The sequence below is a fragment of the Erythrolamprus reginae genome, chromosome 8, assembly GCF_031021105.1.
Source record: "Erythrolamprus reginae isolate rEryReg1 chromosome 8, rEryReg1.hap1, whole genome shotgun sequence".
Lineage (NCBI taxonomy): Eukaryota > Metazoa > Chordata > Lepidosauria > Squamata > Dipsadidae > Erythrolamprus > Erythrolamprus reginae.
The window spans coordinates 22,470,555-22,482,090 of record NC_091957.1 but is presented as its reverse complement, the minus strand read 5'-3'; the positions used below and the strand labels follow the sequence as shown (position 1 = coordinate 22,482,090).

Sequence of the window (11,536 nt, the reverse complement as noted above, 5' to 3'; positions counted from 1 at the left end):
CTGCCTCCCCCCCACGCCCCCCCAAGAGAAAACCCTACTGATGGTGTGAATCGGGAGGAGAAGGTAAGTCATTTGAAAGGGTGGGTGGGTGGATTGTTGCCTTGATGGCTTTTGTTTCAAAGGCTCCCTTTCTCCCGCACCCCCTTTTTTATGAGAAAAGTGGGGGGGAGGTGGAGGTTTTTGTTTGTGTGTGCGGAGGCCCTGGTTATACTTATTTATACATTAAAAACAAAAGAGTGTGCGAAACTAAATATTTTTCGTCTTCCAAATGTCACCCAGGGAGGCGGTGCAGCTGTAAACCTATTGCATGTTTTAGATTTGGGGTGCTTTTTTTTTGGTCTCCCCCTTCTTGCAGCCTATGTAATACTCTTGTTTCCCTCTCTGTTAGGAATCAGAGGATTTCTTTCAAAATGGGAATCCATGCGGATGAACATGGGGGGGGGGGGTTGATATTGCTAAGAGGGTTTCTCTTCCTAGGAAAGGTTTACGTTTTGCCAAATGTGAGGTGGTGTCTGTTAAGATATGATAAATGGACAAATGATAAGTGGACAAAATATCATTTTGAGTGCATCTTTGGAAGAGGATAGAATACTCTTCTTGTCTTAAGTAAATTATGGGGCACCTCTAAGTTATTTGCTTTCTCCTTTCCTTTTTTAAAAAAATGATTCATAATCCTGTTTAATAATCCTGAGTGGTGGAAGAAATTATTACAAATTGTGGCGAGGGGAGGGTTTAACCTGGCCCCCCTATTTGGAAATTGCATAGACAAAGCTCTGGTTGCATTAAGAGAAATACTTTTTATCCTGATGAAAATGTTTTTATTTTTTATATTAAAAAGAACATCTCTTAACCAGGATATCATTGCATGCCTGTTTAAATTTATGTATCCCAAGTGCATTGCTCCTGTCTTCATTGGCTTCCTCTTTTAAAGTTGAAAAGATATTTTTTGGGAGGAAGAGGTCAGAAAAAGTGCAGAGTTTCAGCTTCTAAAAAGTTGGCTGTAAAAAAAACAAAAAACAGAAAGTGATTCATCCATTCATTGAAGCATGTGGTTGAGTTTATTTTTGAACACCAGCTTGCTTTGGTTTTAATTTTACTGACTGGCTGAGCCTGTGGAACAGCTATATCCCTTGACATTATATAATGATGGCAATTTTTACAAAGTGTTTGGCTCTATTTCTGATCTGTTTCGCTGGTGCCAGAATTATTTTCAACGTGATATAAATATTGAGCTGCTGCTTTTACAAAAATGTATGTCAGGACTTAGCATGCTTTTTTTATATATAATACCTCTAATAATAATAAAAAAGCAAACCGACCCTGAAATGAGCTGTGTACCATAACAAGAAATATTTGTTCAGCTAGTGTGATTGTGACTGAATTGTAGGATTACAGGGTAATGCTACCTGTGCTGCTAACACTTAATTTCAGCTGCTAAGGCAGGTGCTAAATATATTTCTTTTCATTCATTCTGATGTGTTGGATGTGCTTTGTATTCTTAAACTCTGCTAAAGCATACAAAATGTGTTACTGTATTTTTAAACTGTTTTTTTCACAAATACAAGGTGCCAGAAGGATGCAGGAGAAACAAGGGGAGGGAGCTTTTATATATGGTTTTATTTTGTGGTCTAAAGTTTGTCTGATAATTTATTTGCCACATTTTTGTATTGACTTTCTGATTTGGGAGAGCTGCCATGCTAAATTTGTTGGTTGCTGAGGAATGAGGAGGGGGGGAGGGAAGAGAGACGCCCCTTGTTGTGTTTAGGGTGAATATTTTATTGTTTGTTCACTCATAATTGGCCCATACTTGTCCTGCTCTACCCCTTTGCCTTTTTACATAGCTCAAAGCAACCATCCAGGTGAGAGGTATGGGGTGGAGGAAATCACAAAATGCTTTTCCTTTTTTTGAAATAGACCTGGCAACATCTCCTGTCTCAAAGTGTGACTTTATTTTGGAGGGAAGAGTGTACATAATAACCCTCGGCTTACAACCGACAAAGGAGTCCAGAATCTCCATAGCTAAGCAAGACAGTTGTTAAGTGAGTTTTGTTCCATTTTATGACTTTCTTGCCACATTTGTTAAGTGAAGCATTTCTTCCTTAAGTAAATCTGGCTCTCCCCCCCCCCCACCCTTGACTTTCCTTGTCAGCAGCTGGGCGGTAAGCAATGACGTGACACTGGGACAGTGCAAATACATGCCAGTGGCCAAGCGCCTGAATTTTTGATCATCTGACTATCAGGATGCTGTCATGATTTGTGTGAAAAATGGGCCTAACTACGTCATTTTTTTCATTGCTGCTGTAACTTCAGAGGGTCACTGAGTGAACGGTTGTAAGTGAAGGAGTCGCTGTAATCACTTTTGCACTTCCAGAGATGAAATAGCATAGCATAGAATTTTTTATTGGCCAAGTGTGATTGGACACACAAAGAATTTGTTTTGGTGCAGATGCTCTCAGTGTACATAAAAGAAAAGATAAGTTTGTAAAGAATCATAAAACATTTAATGGCAGCCCGGGTACAAATAAGCAATCCAATCATATTAGGAACCAGTCAATATAAATTGTAAAGATACAAGCAACAAAGTTACAGTCATACAGTCATTTGTGGGAGGAGAATGGGTGATGAGAACGATGAGAGGATTTATAGTAGTGCAGACTTAGTAATCAGTTTGACAATGTTGAGGGAATTATTTGTTTAGCAGAGTGATGGCGTTTGGGGAAAAAATGTCCTTGTGTCTAGCTGTTCTGGTGTGCAGTGCTCTATAGTGTCATTTTGAGGGTAGGAGTTGAAGCAATTTGTGTCCAGGAAGTGATACAATGTAGATATTTTCACAGCCGTCTTTTTAGGTGCAGTATGCAGGTCCTCAATGGAAGGCTGGTTGGCAGCAATTGTTTTTTCTGCAGTTCTGATTCTCTTCTGAAGTCTGTGTCGGTCTTGTTGGGTTGCAGCACCAAACCAGACAGTTATAGAGGTGCAGATGACAGACTCAGTGATTCCTCTGTAGAACTGGATCAGCAGCTCCTTGGACACTTTGAGTACTGTCTCTTTACAGCCCCATATATTTTTATTTTGATAAGGGATGATAAACTATTCTTGCCATGCATGAGTAGACAGAAATACAAGTTTTCTAAATAAACAAATAAAAATAAATACCTATTTTGCAGTACTGTATATGAGACTATCTAGTGGAGAAGGTGCTCTGTTAGTAAACTACTCCATAACTAGGTTATGTGCACAGCCTTGCTTTAGATGAACAGATAATCAGGTCAGACTATCGGACAATATCCTGTTTTTGTCAGTTTGAGGTGGAGATTAGCACACACTGAAATTGATTGCTCTATTTTTGTGTGGCGTGTTTTAACTTTGCCAGGGGGCTCCCTCTTTCCCACGAGACCTTGTTAATCTCATTTTTATGGGGGGAGAAGAGAGAATGGGGGACTGAGATGACTTTTTAAAAATCATTTTTGGTGCGAAGCCGGGACCTGTCAATTCCAACGTCCCATTTTACAATTCCATACTCATACAATTCCATACTCTTTGCATTCCCTTGAAATTAATGGTTTCCTATAATTTCCCAAACTTGTAACTCTACTTCTTCTTCTTCCTGATAAAACAATGCTGTGCAAGTTCTGGTATGTTGGTATGTCTGATGTTGTCAGGATTAGTGTACAGATTTAGGGAATGTATTATTTATTTATTTTATTTATTTATTAGATTTGTATGCCGTCCCTCTCCGAAGACTCGGGGCAGCTAACAACAACAAAGTAAACAATGTAACAAATCTAATATTAAAAAATAATCTAAAAAACCCCAATTTAAAAGACCAATCATACAAACAAGCATACCATGTATAAATTCTATAAGCTTGCTGTGTTCATATGACAACACTAACTTGATAAGTTAGGTCAAGTAACTAAAGCAAGATTACTCAGCATCACCATGGCTGGGCCTCCCATCTTCTTTAATTTTGGTTTCTGATATTTAGTCCTAAACATTTACCAAGATCAGAGATGATTTCTCTTCAGTTTTATGCAGTCTTCTAGCATGCTGGCCTGTGAATGTATGATAAATTGTGGGGTCCTTGGTGGTCTTTGAGCTTGATGGTTTGCTTGCAGAAGTTTCATTACCAAACCAGGTAACCTCATCAGTGCCAGAAGGAAGTGGACGAGGAGGATTGTGGAGTCCTTGGTACTCTCTGAGCTCGGCGAGTTTCTTACAGACGTTTTATTACCCAACTTGGTAACATCATCAATGGTAGAAGGAAATGGAGGATTGGGGAGGTCCTCGGTGCTCTCTGAACTTGGTAGTTTGATTGCAGGCATTTAATTACCAAACTAAGTACAGTGGTACCTCTACTTACGAACTTAATTCATTCCATGACCAGGTTCTTAAGTAGAAAAGTTTGTAAGAAGAAGCAATTTTTCCCATAGGAATCAATGTAAAAGCACATAATGCGTGTGATTGGGGAAGCCAAAGGGAGGGTGGAGGCCCTGTTTCCTCCCAGGAGATTCCTAGGAAGGCCCCAAAGAGGCTTCTCCCTGCCTTTTCCGGCTAGTTTCAGAGGCTCGGGTTTGTAAGTGGAAAATGGTTCTTGAGAAGAGGCAAAAAAATCTTGAACACCTGGTTCTTATCTAGAAAAGTTCATAAGTAGAGGCGTTCTTAGGTAGAGGTACCACTGTAATCTCATCAATGCGCTGCTGATGTTACTAGTTTGTTAATGACATCTTGGTGCAGAAAGCACCAAGGACCCTACAGTTTAACCTTGAGATGCAGATATTCTCAGGATAAACCTGTCAAGCAAGAACGCCTATACTTAGGGCCTTTGTAGTTACCTTGCTATTGAATATTCCTGAGTGAGTATTCTTGGATAAGAACATATAAGAAATACCCTGCTGGGACAGATTAAACTCCTTAACTAGCTTGCCTAACTTGGTGTTAGGGAGTTCATTCTCATTATATCTAGAGGCCACCATACATAATTTGCATTAAGTACTTCCATAGGATATAGGGCTATAGCCTGAAGGACTGTGCTTTCTCTTACTGCTTTCCAGGATGAAAATGTCTGTTTTTCTACTTAGCTTTTGTGATTTAATGTTTTCTTATCTTCCAAGCATTCCTGGCTTCTCTTCAATATACATGTTGTAGCCTTTGGCAATGCATGACAAATATTAACTTTATCTTCTAATGAAATTCCATCTACCCTTTGCTGGTAGCCAGATTCCTCTGGCTTTTAAACTCATAACCCATTTTTTTGGTCTAATGTTGCATCTCTCTTTCCCTCCCCTCCCCTCTCTCTTTCTTTATGACTTGTTTGTTAGTTAGGCTGTATTTTGTAGGGCTTGCTCCTGCAACATGTGCAACAAGTCCCAAAAGTAGATGAGAAAAAACTTTATATTGGAATGGGTACAAATCTTTTTTGAGTTTTCCCTGGAATTTGTATTCTGATTGGTGCAAGTCAGAAAAAGCCGATTTTTCTTTTGAAGATTTAATTTTCTATGGTAAGTTGGAACTCTTAGAAGTTCACTTGGAGGCATGAGTCAAAAGGAAGGCTGTGAAAATATTTACTGACCCCTTGCATCCTGGGCATAAATTATTTCAACTCCTACCTTCAAAACGATGCTATAGAGCACTGCACACCAAGACAGTTAGACACAAGAACAGTTTTCCCCCGAAATGCCAAAGAAATAATCCGCTCAACACTGTCACTAAGGCTGCATTACTGTTACTATTAGTCTTCTCATTGTTCCTATCACCATCTCTTCCCTCTCATGACTGTATGACTGTAATTTGGTGCTTGTATACTTAAGATTTTTATTAATATTGATTGTTTCCTCATTGCTTATTTCACCCATATGACACTCATTAAGTGCTGTACCTCATGATTCTTGATTAACTTATCTTTCTTTTTATGAGCATATGCACCAAAGACAAATTCCTTGTGTGTGCAATCACACTTGGCCAATAAAGAATTCTATTCTGTTCTGCTCTGCTCTGCTCTGCTCTGCTCTGCTCTGCTCTGCTCTACTCTACTCTACTCCTTAGTGGAAGCATGCAACTATTTTAACTTCCTGACAAAGTACAACATGGCTTTATTTATTTTATTTATTTATTCGATTTTTATGCCGCTCTTCTCCTTAGACTCATGTCGGTTTACAACATGTTAGCAATAGCACTTTTTAACAGAGCCAGCATATTGCCCCCACAATCCGGGTCCTCTTTTTACCCACCTCGGAAGGATGGAAGGCTGAGTCAACCTTGAGCCGGTGATGAGATTTGAACCGCTGACCTACAAATCTACAGTCAGCTTCAGTGGCCTGCAGTACAGCACTCTACCTGATGCGCCACCCCGGCTCTTTTTAATTTAATCAATAATGCATTGGCTTCACCTTTGGGTCTGAATGAAGCTCAGCCATTCGGAGACAAAAATGAAGCATCTGGAAGATTTCCAGGAAGATTTCTGAAGGTGGAGAATCTTTCTTCACCCTTGGAGCTAATACCCATCGTTGATGGAACTTTGAAAGCAGGACAAGATATTATAATATGTGCTTTGTTTCCTGGGGTATGTGGCCAAGCAGGAGGGCCATCAAAGATTCGCTTTCCCCTCACCCTTCTAAGGCCAGTGTGTGTATATTTGGTCCATACGTGACTCTGAAGATGCCAAAGTAACTTTGCCGTTTATTTCCTATATTTGGCTGGAGCGGACTCCAAAAACAATGCACTATCATTTTAAAGAATAGCAAAGGGTGGGGGTGGGGTGGGTTAACCAGTCTGCCCAAGGATGAGACTTTTTTTTTCATGTAAATTAGTTTGTTAATGTTACGGTATTAGATTGTTCAGGCACAAAACCACAAGCCAATATTCTATCCCAGATATATTGTAAGTACCTGGTGCATGGAGACTATCCAGAAAGGACACTGTTTTGTACAGTTAAGTAGGGGATAATCTGTTGTAGGGTCCTTGGGGTTCTATGAGCTTACCCCACAAAGAAGGGAGAATCAAGGTAGTCTCCAAAGCACCTGAGGGTAGGACAAGAAACAATGGGTGGAAACTAACCAAGGAGAGAAGCAACTTAGAACTAAGGAGGAATTTCCTGACAATTTAAGCAGTGGAACAGCTTGCCTCCAGAAGTTGTGAATGCTCCAACACTGGAGATTTTTAAGAAGATGTTGGATAAACATTTGTCTGAAGTGGTGTAGGATTTCCTGCCTAAGCAGTGGGTTGGACTAGACCTCCAAGGTCCGTTCTATTCCTATTCTCATTCCCATTCCATTCTATCCCTATCTCTACCCTGAGCAATATTCTCTTCTGTTAGTTCTGTTGTCTTGAGGTCCTTGGGAGAAAGCAACAATTTTAAGAGTTAGCTTGAGGTCAGATGGGTGGTCTATCAATTTTATAGATAAATAAATAAACGACAAAGCCAATTAATTCATCTCTAGAATTTTGGATAATTTCCCATCACCTCCACACTGAGTGAATGCAGTGTAAACTTTGTGTACCTAACATGAAAGCTGTTGTGCCTGTGTTATATTTTTAAGGGCAGGCCTTCAGTTGGGAAACAAACTCAACTTGAAAAGGATGACGTATTTGGCACCTAGGTCCCGATTTATTTATGGTATTCTTTAAGGGGGGGAAATGTGGATTGCCAGGAAGGCCCTGCTGAGAGAAATATTGGGTCAGCAAGCAAAAGTCACCATGGCCAGCAGTTTTGTGCTCTGTGCCTGGGGAAAAAATTGGGAAGCATCGCTTGACATTTTCAGAGGTTGTGTGAAATGAAAACCTTGAGTTTTAAATGATCCTGAATGGGAAAAAAATAGCAGCGAAAGGATTCACTCATGCAGCCCAAACTGACCTGGACTCTATTTATTCAATTCATCTTCTTCACAGAATATAAATTAGTCTCCCGCTCATTACATATGCATAGGCCCATTTATGATAATGGGAGATATTTTGGGGATAGCGCGGCCTTACTTTTGACTTGCTTCAGTCAGATTCCAAATGGGACAGATAGAGCATCTAATTACTTTAAGCTGTCTTAACACTTCCGGGCCAAAGAAAGAAATCATTCAGATTTTTTTTTTAAATGGCAAGAAAAAAATTTCAGGGTGGTGAGAACTGGTGCTGTTGAAAAAAGGGCAAGCATTGGGGGTTGCAATGTTCGGGCCACATTTGGGGTAAGTTGGGGGCAGTGATGGGCTCCTATGGGTACGGTCAGGTACGCAGAACCGGTAGGGAAAAAAATGACACCCCCCCTTTCCCCCCCCCTTCTGGGCTCTGGGTATGTTTTTCCTATAGCAGTAAATGAGGTTGAATGTGTATCATTTTAGAAGAGTTGTGTGTGTGTACATATACATACAGTTTATAGAGTAGATAATGTATATTTTTGTGTGCCTGTATGTAATATGTATGCATACATAGAATTGAATAGTCTATTTTGGATGTTCAGTAATAGTAAATAGAGAGGGAAATTGTATCCCTTTGAGGCGAGGAGAGGCCAGGCACTCTAACCCTAACCCTTGACATGAGTGACGTCAAGTTGGCCACTTTTAAGCCAGTCACATGACCTTTAAGCCACCCCCTGGTCACATGATAGTCAAGCCACTCACACCTGGTCACATGGCCGGCAAGCCACACCCACAAAAGCCACGCCCACAGTGGTAGTAACATTTTTTCACTGGCTGGGGGCTGTTATTCCAGAACCACATTTATTTTGAAATAAGAATAAGAAGGCAGAAAAATCTCCCTTTGCTTTCGAGAGCCCAAGAATTTGAACGAGACCTGTGATTGTTCCTGGATTCTTGGCTCTCATCGAGAGTTGGCAAGTGGGACAATGAGCAGAGAGGCTCTGCACGATGTTGTTGAGTGCCCTCAAAGTGCCCATTGAACCTCTGTGTGAAGTCCTGGAAACCTGGAGCCTTCCGCTTCCTTTTGTGGGGTTGTGTGACAAAGAGGGAAAAGGAGTAATAAACACACGGTCTGTTTCCGAATCGGGCTCTTGGCGCATTGAGCACAAAGGCCATCCGCGCCTCCTCCTGTGCTCAGAGTTGTACAGAATCAAGGAGAAATTTACTACCGGTGAGCACAGTGAAACAGTTTTGCCTCCAGAAATCCAGGGGGCACTCCATCGTGGGACGCTTTTAAGAAGGAACTTGCCTGAGATGGAATATAGCCGTGGTGCTGAACCTATGGGACGCGTGCTGGAAGTGGCGCGCAGAGCCATCCTGCGAGGGATGTGCGGCCTTAAAAGCTCCTCTTCAGCGTTCCTATGTACACACGCCCTCCCGTCAGCTGGCCTTTGCACGGGAGTGCTGAAACCTGGAAGAGCAACATTCTGGAGCGCATGTGCATGCCGGCACCCAAGCTTCCAGGTTTCCTTCATGCACATGTACAACAGCCAGGTGTTTGTCAAATGTGCATCTGCACTGAAAACCAGAATGTGTGTGTGTCTATCTATCCATCCATCCATCCATCCATCCATCCATCCATCCATCCATCCATCCATCCATCCATCCATCCATGCATCTATGTATCTACCTACCTGTCTATCTGTCTGTCTATCTATCTCTGTTTTTCATGATGACATCCCTCAAATGATGTGAATATCTTTGTTTTGTTGCAGTTTGCTTTTCTATTTTTCAAAGAATAAAACGAAAGCCATGCTTGTATTTATTTCTATGTAAAATTTTATATTTGAGTTTATATTATCCTAAGCATTACTAGCTGTTTTGGGTTTTTAAAAAAAAAATCTGAAGGAATCTGACAGTAGGGAGGTTCCCTCCCACTTTTTGGTTCATTTGTTTAGCAGTTTATTTTAGGAAGATGGCTGGCTGTGATCTCTCATTTTATTCACACGCACAGGCACACACACTTTTTGTCTGTGTGTGATGAATCTTTTATTTTTTCCTTGGGGCCAAACAAATCATTGGAGACGAAAAGGCTTAATTCTTTGGAGAGGTACAGGCACAAATATTGCAGGAAGATCCAAAGATGTCCATTGACAATTCTTCTTGACAGATGGGGGGATTTGGAAAAGAAGGGCTTGTGTGGTTAAAAGCATTTGTGTTTGGGGGGGGGGAGAGAGCCTCCTTTGTTTCTAAAACAAACCATATTAGAAACTGGTTTAGCCAGAATGCAAAGCAGTTTTTAATAGCATTCCTTGCACCACTGAGCAAGCAGACCTTAAAAGGCAGGCTGGAATGTCAAGATGCGGGCTTAATGCAATGCTAATATTTGCTCTCTGTGGACAACTTCATATTTGGCTTGTCAGGTCTTTTAAAAACTGGATGCTGCTAAATTCGAGGAAAGATATTGCTTCTTGCTTTTATCTACGTGCCTCTTCCTCCCCACATCTCTCTTTTCCCGTTGCTAGCTGTTCATCAGAGTGGGGGGGAAACGCACTCTGTACGTGTAACTTCACTTAAAAGATAGTTTTGAAATATTCTAGAGATTTTGTTCCTTGCCTTTAATTGGGACACAAGGAATTTGTCTTTGGTGCAATTTGTCTTTGGTGCAATTTGTCTTTGGGGCTGCCTTTAAAGAACGTTTGGAGACTACAGTTGGTGCAAAATGCGGCCCCGCAAGCAATTCTGGGCCTTCCTAGGCACATACACATCTCACCATCACTCTGTCAGCTGCATTGGTTGCCAATTGGACTCCGTGCGCAATTTAAAGTGTTGGTAATGGCATATAAAGCCCCAAATGGCTTAGGACCAGGATACTTACGGTACCCTCTTCTGCCTCATGCATCCTAGTGGCCAGTCAGATCCCACAGAGTTGGCCTTCTCCGGGTCCTGTCAGCTAAGCAATGTCTGGTGGGGCCTAAGGGAAGGGCCTTCTCTGTGGTTGCCCAGCCCTCTGGAACCAACTCCCTCCGGAGATCTGCACTGCCCTCACCTTCCTGGCCTTTCGCAAGGCTTTCAAAGCTTACCTGTGTCGGCAGGCTTGGGGCCATTAAGTTTAACATCTTGCTCCAGTCGTAGATGTGACTGCGTGACTGTTGTTGAATGAATGTTTTTTGTATTATAGGGATTTTAATTACAGGGTTTCTTATATTATAGGGGTTTTAATGATAGAAACATAGAAGATTGATGGCAGAAAAAGACCTCATGGTCCACCTAGTCTGCTCTTATACTGTTTCCTGTATTTTATTTTAGGATGGATCTATGTTTATCCCAGGCATGTTTAAATTCAATTCCTGTGGATTTCCCAACCACGTCTGCTGCAAGTTTGTTCCAAGCTTCTACTACTCTTTCAGTCAAATAATATTTTCTCACCTTACTTCTAATCTTTCCCCCAACCAACCTCAGATTGTGCCCCCTTGTTCTTGTGTTCACTTTCCTATTAAAAACACTTCCATCCTGAACCTTATTTAACCCTTTCACATATTTAAATGTTTCGATCATGTCCCCCCTTTCCCTTCTGTCCTCCAGACTACACAGATGGAGTCCATGAAGTCTTTCCTGATCAGTTTTATGCTTAAGACCTTCCACCATTTTTGTAGCCCGTCTTTGGACCCGTTCATGATTAGTTTTAGTGTTAG

At 41.2% G+C, this 11,536-nt stretch overlaps 1 protein-coding gene across 1 annotated transcript in view; it reads left to right on the top strand.

Moving 5' to 3' along the window:
* Positions 1-11,536, top strand: part of RERE (arginine-glutamic acid dipeptide repeats) — a 252,717-nt gene continuing 241,181 nt past the window's right edge. The window contains 1 exon segment of the mRNA XM_070759248.1: positions 1-63. The gene's annotated coding sequence lies outside the window, so the exon portion shown is untranslated.